Here is a 13,108-nt window from a genome sequence, read left to right on the forward strand (position 1 = left end):
TCCAAGCCCTGAATGAGAGCTAAGAGCCAACTGGTTTATTAGTTGTGTGTGTGTGTGTCTGTGTGTGTGTGTCTGTGTGTGTGTGTGTGTTTTATAAGTGAGAGTTGAGGTATATAAAGAAACAGTGATGGGGGAGCTAATTTTCATCTTGTGTAATATCATTCAACAACTTGAAATGTGTCGTTGGGCATTATAAGATAAGACTATGTTTCCCCCAGTCGCGAGTACTTCTCTGTGTTACTCTTAGGAAACTAATTTCTGCAATGAACTGTCACCACGATTCTTGTCAGCCCCCAGTCTCTCTGCTCACTAACCCTCATCCATGCTGCTCAGTTTGTTACTCACTCTCTTTGAACATCAGAATGCCACGTGTTGTGAGGTCATTCATAAGTTTAAATAAATAAATACATTAAAAAATTTAGCTGACAAGTTTTATTTATAAATCTAATTTCACATAAACTCATTTCCTTGGCTAGTGGTCACATAATGCATATAAACTTTACTTTGAGTTAATCAAATATCCCTGGTCATCTTAACTATGACAATAAATACATACATTCCTTACAAATACCAGTTTTTCTTAGCATTTAATCGCATAATTTTAACAAATCAGACATGAGTAGCTTATTTCTAAGGTTTTCTGCTTTCTAAAACAAGCAGCACACTTAGTAATATAATATTCACAATTCATATTACAGTACCATTGGAAACTCATAAGATTGATAAATAAGTAGATACTGACTCTTTATCCACCCAAGAGGGAACACACTGGATAAGGGTTTACTGATTAAAAAAAAAAAAATACAGAGAGAACCTCAAAGCCATTAGAAGCCTATAATCTTGTTATACTTTTGAAGACTATAGTTTGGGGCAGGGACTCCTAGGTTTAGGTAATTTGATTTATCAATTGTCTAACCTCTTGTGTCATGCATTTAGGCTTTGACCAGTCTCTTAAGATTCATCTCTTACATTTGAGGGGGTAGGTACTTTCCAGGCCCTGGGATTTCGTTCTCTTTTGTGTAACTCTTATGCAAAGTTTGTACTGGGGTTGAAACATACCAATGAATTATGAGTTACATTTGTAATCATCTCTTTCTCTTTTATAAATGTATGTATTTCTTGGACCCATGATTCTGTACCTGTCATAATGACAATTTCTATTTAGCACTGGTACTCCTCTGAAAAAAGTATGTCATTGCCCTGCTGTCCCATGCAGGAGATTAACTAGTTGCCTTGAAGACACACTGTCAGTTATGCTTTGTTTCAAATATGTTCCTCCCTCACTTGACAGTATTTCTCTTACTTCTCTCTTGGTGATTATCTCCAGGTGATTGGTTTGGGGAACTTATTTTCAGGAGACAGGTTCCTGGCATTCTTTTCCATCCTTTTCTTTTTAAGAAGACTAAAAGTATAACATCTCATCTTGGGCCTAACAAAATCAAAATAACTACCTTGAACTTAAGGGCAATAGTATTAATTTCCAGGACTTCATCATCTTTTCTTAGTGCACTGCTTAAACCTGAGGATAATAGGTACTGAACCAAATCTGCTCTGTGGGAATATCTGGCATCCTCCATTCTGAGCGGTGATGAGCTCTGCATTAGGCATCCTGGGGAGAGTCCAGCATTTATAAGCAGAAGCATAGTTGTAAAAGTGACCTGGGTACTTTGGAGACAAAATAAAATACTCAAGTGAATTTGAAAGACTAAGGAAAAGTTATTCCAGCAACATTCTCTGCTCTGAGATACAAAGAGCATTTGGGATCCCTATTTCCTTCTAAATTTTGAAGTACCCAATAGTTTCAAATCCAGTGGTCATGCAGATAGTGGTCATGATAGTGGCAGACATCAGCATGTCAGTGAGGCCACCTCAGCTTCAGGAAGCAGTGCTGTGCTCTAACAAGTAGCTCCTAGGGCAAGCTCTACCTTCAGTGTTCCAACTTCTTTTAACAAGGTCTTTAGCCCTGAATTGATATGAAACTACTGGTTTGGATAGAATAGATTATGTACTGTCCTATTTCCTTGACAGTGGGAAACCTGTCCTGGGACAAGCTAAGGGAACCAAGGCAGCTCCTGTCCCAGAGCAGACTGTTGGGGATGTCTGAGGAGTGACTTTAACAGTGTCCTGTGAGTGTCTGCATCAAACTATGTGTCTGTGAAATCATTTCAAAATCTCAAGGTAGGGTTGAATTGACTTCCATTTAATAGAGACAAGCAATAATGAAAATTCCTTATTCCTCTTAGTACATCTATAGGCAGTTATCACTGTTGCTATATGCTGTATTATGAGAATATCAGTGTTCATTATTAGACTCTCTTTAATTGAATTTATTCTTTAATTGAAAATGGTACCTGAGCTATAATGTGATGCAGAGTTTTAAATTTACAAATCGTTGTTTGATTTCATTTGATCTCAAGTCTAGATACTGTGGCTTTGTGGAGTAATCAGGTTGCTTTATGCCCATATTTTGTAAATGCCTCAACTAACGTTTATGCGGTTTCCAGAACAGGCCCTTCCACAGCACATTTATAAGTACAGTTTTTCTCCATGGCAGTTCTTGAAATATGTATATGAAAGCATGAGCTTCCTAAGGTTAATAGTCAAGAGGGAACTATCTATTTACAAGCCATTTTACATGATCTTCACTTCTTTCTAACCTCAGGTGCTAGCACATAAATTTGTGACACATTTTAGAAGAGATGGGGGTCCATAAATCATAAAGAGTTAATGCTCCTATATGACCATGGGGTTTAAATTATGCCAGTAATATTAAAGGTATATTCAGTAGAAATCAGTACTATTGATGGATGAACAGCTCTTCCTTCATTTTTCTATTACTTTTCATACCATATTTGAAGGAGCTTAGCTAATTCTCATGAGTGAGAAGAACCATAACAATTATAGATATTTAATTATAATAATTTAGGTACTGAGTCTTGTGTGTATAAGTAAATTATGTAAAGTATAATTTTAATAAAGTTAAATTTTTAAGATCAGAATTGATAGGCAAAGAGAGGAAAGAAATGATATAAAGAAACAAAGAATACAATTTTTTTTCCATTTAGTTTCTGTCATTCCTGTAGTCAGAGAGTGTCTGTGACCTGGTGTATATCTGCAAATTAGTTGCCCTACACCATGTAATTTCTCACCTTCTATCAAATTGTTTTATCTAGTACTGTTCACCTTGAATTTACATAGTGTTTAATTTCTAAATGCTATGGTAGTATAGTATGGTGAATAGTTTTCAGATCAAAGTGGGGGGCTGGGGATAGGGCCTAGTGGCAAGAGTGCCTGCCTCATATACATGAGGCCCTGGGTTCGATTCCCCAGCACCACATATATGGAAAATGGCCAGAAGTGGCGCTGTGGCTCAAGTGGCAGAGTGCTAGCCTTGAGCAAAAAAAAAAAGCCAGGGACAGTGCTCAGGCCCTGAGTCTAAGCCCCAGGACTGGCCAAAAAAAAATCCAGATCAAAGTGGGGAAATAGGAGCCCTGTCTCCTAAAAGTAGTATGATCTGTGCCTGGAAAAGACCCCTTTTGTAGACTCACAGGAGTGGGGAGGAGGATGTGGTAAAATAATAATAATAATAATAATAATAATAATAATGTGTTGGGGACTGAGAATGTGGCTTCATGGTAGAGTGCTTGCCTAGCATGCATGAAGCCCTAGGTTTGATTCCTCAGTACCACATAAACAGAAAAACCCAGAAGTGGTGCTATGGCTCAAGTGGTAGCCTTGAGCATAGAAAGGCTCCGGGACATAAATAAATCCGTATACTTACAGCTGATAATCAGCTGATATTTGACAAAAGAGCTAAAGACATACAATGGAAAAAACATAGCCTCTTCAACTACTGGTGCTGGGGAAACTGGGCAGCCACATGTAGGAAACTCAAATTGGACCCTAGCCTATCACCATGCGCCAAGATCAACTCAAGGAATTAAGGACCTCAACATCAGACCTGAAACCCTGAAACTACTGAAGGACAGAGTAGGAGAGACACTAGAACTTATAGACATAGGCAAGAACTTCCTGAACAGAGTCCCGGGGCACAAAAGATAGGGGACTACTACAAAATAAAAAGTTTCTGCACAGCTAAAGAAATAGCCACTAAACTAGAAAGACAGCCAACCATATGGGAAAAGATCTTCACCAGCACAGCAACAGACAAAGGCCTAATATCTGTCATCTACAGAGAACTCAAGAAACTAACCCCCTCCAAACTCAGTAAACCAATTATTAATTGGGCAAAGGAGCTAAAGAGAGACTTCACAGGAGAAGAAATAAAAATGGCAAAGAAACATATAAGGAAATGTCCAACATTCCTGGCAATAAAGGAAATGGAAATAAAAACAACCCTGAGATACCACCTTACTCCAGTTAGCATGCCCTATACTCTGAACTCAGACAACAACAAATACTGGAGGGGATTCGGAGAAAGAGGAACCCTTCTCCACTGCTGGTGGGAGTCAGTACAACTACTCTGGAGAACAGTATGGAGGTTCCTCAAAAAACTCAGCATAGACATACCCTATGACCTAGCCATACCACTCCTAGACATCTATCCTGAACAACAGGACCCAGGATACCATAAAGACATCTGCACATCCATGTTTATTGCTGCACAATTCACAATAGCCAAAATATGGAAACAACCCAGATGCTACACTACAGATGAATGGATAAAAAAAAAATGTGGTACCTATACATAATGGAATACTACATAGCGATTAGAAATGATAAAATAATGGCATTCGTAGGGAAATGGTCAGATCTTGAACAAATAATGTTGAGCGAGACACGCCTAGAACAAAGGGGCATGGTCTCCTTGATGTATGATTGTGGGGGGGGGCAGTAGAGATCATGTCTGTAAAAATACAAACTTCTTTTTAAATTGTATTTCCACATGTCTGGGTCAGCCACTTTACATTATGTATCTAAAACCAAACAATTACTAAATAAGCATAAAAAGGTCTAGGATAGACCTATCAGAGGATCACAATAGCTCAACAGCTATGTACATATGATTATATAAGATGAGGTTAAGCAAAATGAACTCCAAGAGAAGGAAACAGGAGGATTTTATTGTTGTCGTTAGGTTTAATGTACTAGGTGAATTTCCTTTGGCATACCCCATGTGGTTACTGTATATGATTTTGGTACACTGGATATTGTATATATGCTTACCTGAACTAGGCAAGAAAAATGAGGGAGGGTGGGACTGGGAGTATGGCCTAGTGGCAAGAGTGCTTGCTTTGTATTCATGAAGCCCTGGGTTCGATTCCCCAGCACCACATATGTAGAAAACAGCCAGAAGTGGCGCTGTGGCTCAAGTGACAGAGTGCTATCTTTGAGCAAAAAGAAGCCAAGGACTGTGCTCAGTCCCTGAGTCCAAGGCCCAGGACTGGCAAAAGAAAAAAAAAAGAAGTGTACTCATTACCTTATTATGTAACTGTACCTCCTCTGTACATCACCTTGTCAATAAAATTAAAAAAAAAAAAAAGAAAGAAAGGCTCCACAACCAACCCCAGGCCCTGAGTTCAAGCCCCAGGACCTGCCCCCCCCCCCCCAAAGTCTCCTTTTAGTAAGCATAGACATATAGGATATGTATTAATAATAGGCTATTGTTTCTAAAGCATACCTTACCTGACATTTGGTTTTTCTAGGCTTTAACAGGTGGTTCAGTTAAGGAGAAAAAAGAATAATCTGACTTCTGATTCATTTATGTGTTTGTTTTTTTATCATCTTTTCTTTTGGAGTAACAAATAAAATGGAATCCACTAAAGCAGCTTATAGGATTTACATCGTTAAAGAGAACAGCTGGCACTAGGCGAGTCAGACTTTAGTCCTTGTGTCCTAAGCAGCCTATCTCTGAAGTTCTCCTCATATAGAAACCAGGCTTTAAGGGGCTGGGGATATGGCCTAGTGGCAAGAGTGCCTGCCTCATATACATGAGGCCCTGGGTTCGATTCCCCAGCACCACATATACAGAAAATGGCCAGAAGTGGCGCTGTGGCTCAAGTGGCAGAGTGCTAGCCTTGAGCAAAAAGAAGCCAGGGACAGTGCTCAGGCCCTGAGTCCAAGGCCCAGGACTGGCCAAAAAAAAAAACCGAAACCAGGCTTTAAGACCCCTATTGACAGACTGTGACTGTGTATACTGATGTTGATGTTCAATGAGATTCTGTCATGAAATGCAATGAGCTGCAAATCGTTATACTCGGCCCTCTAACTTTCTTTTCTCACTAAGTATTTAGTTCCTTACCAGGTCAAGGAATTTTGAAATAATTTATGTGCACAATGCATTTTGGTCATAAACTGCATAAACTTGGTCATAAATGGCAGCTCCTTTGTACAATTTCATATATAACGCATAAATTATATATGGCACTTAATATTTTACTTAAAGTTCTAAAATTTATTTCAATACTAGCCCCCGCCAACCCAACTCTTTTGTATATTATTTGTTAAAGGGAGAGTATTGCAGGCAAGACATGTGCTTTTTGTAAAAGATGGATGTTGAGCTTGAGTTGATATGGCCTTGAAGGCCATGCTATAGTGTTGGGCCCCTACTGTTAATATTGAGCAGAATTCAACATGAAGGGAATTGTGACAAAATATTTTTCTGTATTGGAGAAGAAAATTTTGAAGATTGGAGTGTGCCTAATAGTGGATGCCAATTAGGAGAACTTGCAGTAGATCAGAGGAGAAATAGAAGCTTGGCCCAAGTTAGAGGTATAGAAGGATCTGAAATATATTGAGGGGGGAGGAAATCAAGAGGACCTGGTGATGGGGTTGATACTGAGGGATAAGAAACAAAGTTACCAGAAATAAGTTGCAGGGCTTTGGCTTGCTCAGCCAATGATTACTTCCATTGAGAATCTTGGGTAAAGCCCAGGTTTCAGAGCCAAGATTATAAATTCAGACCCTGCTTTACTGGGTTTTCATCACCTCCTCCTCCTCGACCAATTGTTATTATTAGATACTTGGTTTGCAGAGCATGGTATTCTGGTTATTAGTGTCTTGCTGTCTGTGTCTTCATCTGTTATCGGCAGTTCCAGATGCTTTCTCAGTAGCCTGCATGGTCTCTGCTGACAGAGATCATGTGCTTTGCAATTCCCCTCCCTTTGGCAAGTGTTGGCTCACCTTACTTACCACTTTGTGCAAAATTATGTCAGTTGAGAATTGTTGGGGTCTGTTTCAAGGGTGTAAATAAAAATAACCCTTACTAGTTGTTTTTTTTTTGTTGTTGTTGTTGTTGTTGTTAGAAAGGGCTGAAAAGATTGCTGATTGGTAGAAGTCTTACCTAGCCAGTGTACCTAAGTTCAAGCCCTGGTACCTGAAAAGAAATTTTTAAAAATGTATCAATTGAAATATCAACTCGTAACTACCCAGTTTTCATTAATTAATTCAGATGTTAGTAAGAATCAGGCTTCAAATGAAGAGCAATATCTAATATGAAAAGACTAGAGAAGTTCTAACTTCAAAGGTTCATTAATCATCAGGAAAAGGAATTATCATCAGTGTAATTCTGAGCCAAGCATTCCAAACACTGGCAAACTTCACTACCCTTGGGTTGTGAAGCCTTTGTGAGTTAAAAAAGCCTTTGTTTGGATACATCTGACAGTGCTGTGTCATCTACATATCACTTTCTCCCTCATTGTCTGTGAATCTCAAATGCCAAAATTCTCCTTAATTTTACAGTTAGATTATTTTGATTTGACAGTCTTGACAATATGAACATTGCTTGGGAAGTTTCGGACTTCATTTTAAGGGCAATAATGTTGAGTTAATATATTTGATGCATTATATTTTTTTCAGCCATCTTATTCATCTGTCTACCTTTTGTGACAGGCTAGTCTCTGTTAAAATATGCTAATATTAATTGTACCTGTCCTTTTCTTCATAAAACAGTCTGTTATTAACTTGATTAAAATTATGTATTTGCATTTCATCTGAAAGGAAGGACATAAAACTAACAAACAAACCATTTTCTTACATGGGAAATATTTATAGATAAAATTGCTACTTTGTTTTTACTTCTGGTTTTGGTTTTGCTTTTGGTTTTGATCAGTCCTGGGGCTTGAATTTAGTTAGGGGGCCTGAGCTGTCTCTGAGCTTCTTTGTGCTCAAGGCTAGCACTATACCACTAGCACCACTTTATTAGAGATAAGTCTCATGGACTTTCTTGCCCAGGCTGGCTTTGAACTGTGATCCTCAAATCTCAGCTTCCTGAATAGCTAAGATTATAGGCGTAAGCCACTAGCACCTGGTTTGAATTGCTCACATTTTAAATTTTAAATAAAAAAATTCTTTTATCTACACTCAAGAACTCAAGAACATATACACAACTTTGAGAACATTCCAGCTTACTTTATTTGTATGTATATCCTCAGGACTCTCCTGCTTATGAATTTAACATAATATGAACTGGCCCTTTTTTTTTGTCAAGTCATATTCTCACAAATCCTTTAGTTTGTTTTCACTTCTTTGTGGCTTTTTTTGTTGTTGTTCTTCTATTTATCATCCTCTCTAGGTGTTAACTAACTTGCTCCAGATCTTGCACTGTGAGCTGTGAAATGCCTCATAGTCAATTCTTGGTGTGTTGTGACTGTGCCAGCCTTTCCATTGTTCATTCCTTCTCTTTATCATGGAGACACTGGCCTCTGCCTCCTTCGGGGAAGAAAAGCATATGGTAACCCATAATCCTCTCTGACTTTAAGCATGAAAGTATGGCCTGGGCCAGCTGTCCACTCATATATTATATTTTAATTAATTTTAATTAATATATTATAATTTATTTGGAGACAAGTAGGACTTTGCTATCCTTAGGTTTCTACCCCCAAAAATTTAATCCTTGACATATTTTATAAACTAGGATGATGTCTTTTTGCAGTTGTACATTTTCCCACAGAATCTTTGTAAAAGCTTTTTCCACAACAGGAGACTACACATGCACATCTTTCATCCTTCCTGCATGTTTTGCTTCTCCTGTTGGCTTTTCATCTGGTTGAGTAAGTCAAAGCAGACTTCCCATGGATCCCCAGAGAGCAAACTGGTGCCACACTAACAAGTTTCTTTGGAGCCCTGTTCCAGAATGATGACCAAAGAGGAAGTTGACTTTATATATAAAGAGCTAAAGAAAGGTAGCCAGAAAGTTCTGCAGTTAGATTAGGGTAAGAATAACTCTAGACGCTCCTGCTTCTCGTGCCCTCCTTTTGCATATGTAATTCCCAATACTTTGCCTGAAAGTACTGGACTAGTTTAGGTACCATAGTTCTAGTGCTGCCTATGAGACGTGTACAGGCAATAGAATGAGAGCATCTCTTAGTTAGAGGTCTTGAGTTAGTCAGTTCAGGGCTGCTGCTTAGGCAAAGAAAGGCCAAGAAGCTGCATGCAGCCCTCCAATCTCTCTGTTTCTTCCCTCTCAATCTGATCTGTGCTTTTCTTGAGTCCCTACCTACTGTAGGAGGTCTCCTCTACCATACCCCCTGGCAGATGGTTTAGACCCATTGCAACTAAGCAGCACTGTGGATGACAAGGAGCTCACCATCAGCTTTTTTGGTGGTCATTAGGACACACTGGCTCTTCATGTGGAATCTAATCCTTCCCCTTTGACACCCTGCTTCTTTGTCCTATCCTTGCTTTCCCTTATAGCTCTTTATGTATTTGTAGAGGTTCCAAGCCCTTCCTATATTTGCTTACAGGCAAAATAGTCCCCCTTCCTCAATCATAGGAAGAAGTGATTTAATGAACACTGTAGTGCAAGAGTGCTCTTTCCCAGGATGACATTTTCATGCACAGTGTCCTACTCAGTGTCCTGCTGTCAGGTGGGAAGACACCATACCCCAATTGGCATCTGCCTGGTACAGCAAGACTTGGTTTCTTTCATGTAAATATTGAATACTTCCTAATGCAAGGAGGTGGAATATTCAGTGGATTATTTATGTAGCTATTAAAATCATATTTAATATTATGTGATGCAATGTATTTCATGATGCAATATAAGAAATGGGAAAATCAGGCTCTCTCATAAATTTAAGGTTCTTGGCTTCTTGGTCTTTTCTGCCCTGATATGGAAAGGGCACAGGAAAAGGTGCAGGGTCTCATTTTGTACCCCAGGTTGGCCTCAAACTTACAGCCCCTCCTGGCTCAGCTCTCCAGTCCTGAAATAGCAGGTGTGTACTATCATACAGGGCATTGCCATTGTTAATTTTAATTTTAGTCACCTTCTCCCAAGGATTTTTGTCCCTTCCTTATCATCCTCCAGGTGTTGGTATGGCTGAGAATTAAATCCAGTCACAGTTCACTAAACTGCACCAGCTGCAAGGCATGCACTTTGCTTTTCTGTTCTCTCCTTTTAAATCACATTAGTTCTAATTCTCCCAGCAGCCTTGCAGGGCTGTACTGATATCTCTATTTCATTGATGAGAAGCCTAGGCCAGAATGAGGTTAAGGAGCTTATTTGTGGTAAAAGGTTTTCTAGACCACAGAAACTCTACACCCTTAGAACCACTTGTGCCCTATGAGCCAGGCCTCCTGCTACCAGAAGTAAGCACAGGACAACCTGCTGTACCCTCAGCACTTAGACTTAGGATTTCTTTCATTTTTCTGTTTTTAGGATGGGGAATTACAGAGAAATTCACCTCCAGCCTATCTTTCAGAGTTTTGTGACATAAATTTTTATCAACATAATAAAATACTTTATGTCTTTCATACGTTTTAGCCCCTAGCAACAGCTATAAAGGAGGTGGAATCCAGGTTTTCTAGATGGAAAAATTTCCCCTTATTCTTGCATGAAAAGTTATAGATTGGGGAGCTTTTATGTTAGTCGACAAGAAAGCAGCAAGAGATCATAGCCAGCCCTGGGCCAGTCATTAGGGCAGTGGGTCTCTCATTCAAGGTAACAAAGAGCGGCCCACATGAGGTGGCACACAGTCCTGATTAGCATGTTTGATCTACCAACTAAACATGTGACCCTGGACAAGGTTCCTTATCTGTAAAATGGAGATAGTACTAAATACTGGGTTATTGAAGTGTAATATATAAAGTTGTTTGTGTAGTTTCTAGCATGTAATTTTTTGTTGTTTTGTGGCTCTGCTGATGATGGTTTAAAATCATTGTTATTATAAAGGTAGTATACAGAGGGGTTATAGTTACATAAGTCAGATAAAGAGTACATTTCTTTTTGGACAATGTCATCCTTTCCCTTGCATCCATCACTTCCTGGTTTTCTCTCTCATCCACACCCACAAGTTGTACAGTTCATTTTTAACGTACTGTCCAGTGAGTACTATTGCTACATTTGTTGAACCTTTGTCCCTCCCTTTCTGTGGATGGTATTATTCATGGTGGCAACTGATAATTTTTGGCCTGTTCCTTGGTCACGGTACCCCTAAGCATTAGACTTTCAGTAATACTTTTCACTCATCCATTTTCCAAGCCTTAAAAAAAAAAGGAAGTTATTAGGAGAAGCATCTAAGAGTAAGTGCCAGTAAAACTCATATCAATTCCCCATTTAAGTAGCTTGGTAAATTTTGGAATTGAACTTGGAAATTTTCTTATTGTATCTCCTCATGTAAGTTCTCAGGTATGGGATCATTCCAAAACACTCTTTAGAGGAAGAGGAAGAGGCCAGGTTTAACTAACTCTGTAATCCAACACTCAATGGGATAGCCTGGCCAACTCTAGGATTCTGAGTGAAAGTGCTTATGCTACAGCCGTAAACAATGATTCTGGTCGTTGAGGGCTGGCTTCTTCTGTGGCAGTAGAGTACACATTGCTGTTCTCACCACTTATCCTGAGTGAGTACTCTATACTTAACTAGATTTGTGTGTGGTGAGGTAGGTGTGAGGAATTTTGGTCAATCAAAAGAAGAAAGTCGGGCTGGGAATATAGCCAAGTGGTAGAGTGCTAGCCTCACATACATGAAGCCCTGGGTTTGATTCCCCAGCACCACAAATATAGAAAAAGCCAGAAATGGCGCTTTGGCTCAAGTGGTAGAGTGCTGGCCTTGAGCGAAAAGAAGCCAAGGACAGTGCTTAGGCCCTGAGTACAAGCCCCAGGACTGGCAAAAAAAAAAAAAAGAAGAAGAAGAAGAAAGTCCTTGACATAGTTGGTGTCACAGAAGGGAGCAACATAGAGACTTCCCACCTCCCTGCCTGTCACCTGTGATCACACATAGCACCTTGTATCTTGATCTGATGTTTGTTTGAGTCTCCACGTGGGTCTGAACCCTATGAGAGAGGATTCTGAAAGGGCTGAGTGTTTTTGTCCCTATTTTCCCAATGCTGAGCTCAGTACCAGGCCCAGTATGTGCCAAAGGAGGGAGACACTCTGTGTCCAACAGTTAATTCACTGCTCATACTCTTCACTTTCAGAAATAGAGACAGCTTCTTGTGCTGCAGAGTAGCTGTTCCTGGGTCTGTGCTCACCTGCTGCCCTGAGCCCCTGGCCTGCAGGCCCCTACCCCATGACCTTCCTCTTTATACTGACTCTCCTTATACTTCCTTACTTCAAAAGAAGTAGAAAGATAATTTTCAAAAGAAGACATATATGTATACTTCTCACCTTTTAAGGCTTTTCCATGCCAGACTCTCACTTTATTCCTACATCATGAAGATTGTCTTCTTTAATAAAATATGCTTTCTGAGGCTAACACTAATAACACTCTTCATTCAGAGTGAAACAACTAGCTCTGGGTCCTCAGCATCTTTCCAAAGTGTTTTGTCCACATTTGGCTTGTGCTGAAGTTCGAAAGTGCCTATCTACAACCTAGTGGGCCTTTAGGAACTCACCAAAGAAGTCTAAGTGCTGTTCTCTCTGAGAGGATGGTACTCATGTAGAAGATGAGTGTGGCCATAGGCCAGGGCTCGCTTTGTCTCTTGACAAAGAATTTGGCTGCTTTGAGGGAGCAAGATGAGAATTGTTCCAGCTGAACTGAGAACTGCAGCATCTTGGGGTGCAGAATGGTGTGCGTGTGTGTGTGTGTGTGTGTGTGCATGCTCGCGCGCACGCATGTATTACCCATTGAAAACAAAAACAATAAGAAGTAAAACTGGGGCTGGAAAAATGGCTAAGTGGTGGAGCACCAGCCATGAGCTAGGCAATC

At 39.7% G+C, this 13,108-nt stretch overlaps 1 protein-coding gene and 1 long non-coding RNA gene across 4 annotated transcripts in view; both read left to right on the forward strand.

Moving 5' to 3' along the window:
- The window catches only part of Kdm4c (lysine demethylase 4C), a 314,587-nt gene that overhangs the window by 286,356 nt on the left and 15,123 nt on the right, over positions 1-13,108 (forward strand). The gene's annotated exons all lie outside the window — the stretch shown is intronic.
- LOC125352323 lies at positions 99-10,019 on the forward strand. Its single transcript, XR_007211163.1, has 3 exons — positions 99-109; positions 9,152-9,154; positions 9,261-10,019. It is a non-coding gene; the product is annotated as an uncharacterized LOC125352323 (long non-coding RNA).

The sequence above is a fragment of the Perognathus longimembris genome, chromosome 1 (assembly GCF_023159225.1).
Source record: "Perognathus longimembris pacificus isolate PPM17 chromosome 1, ASM2315922v1, whole genome shotgun sequence".
NCBI classification, from domain to species: Eukaryota; Metazoa; Chordata; class Mammalia; order Rodentia; family Heteromyidae; genus Perognathus; species Perognathus longimembris.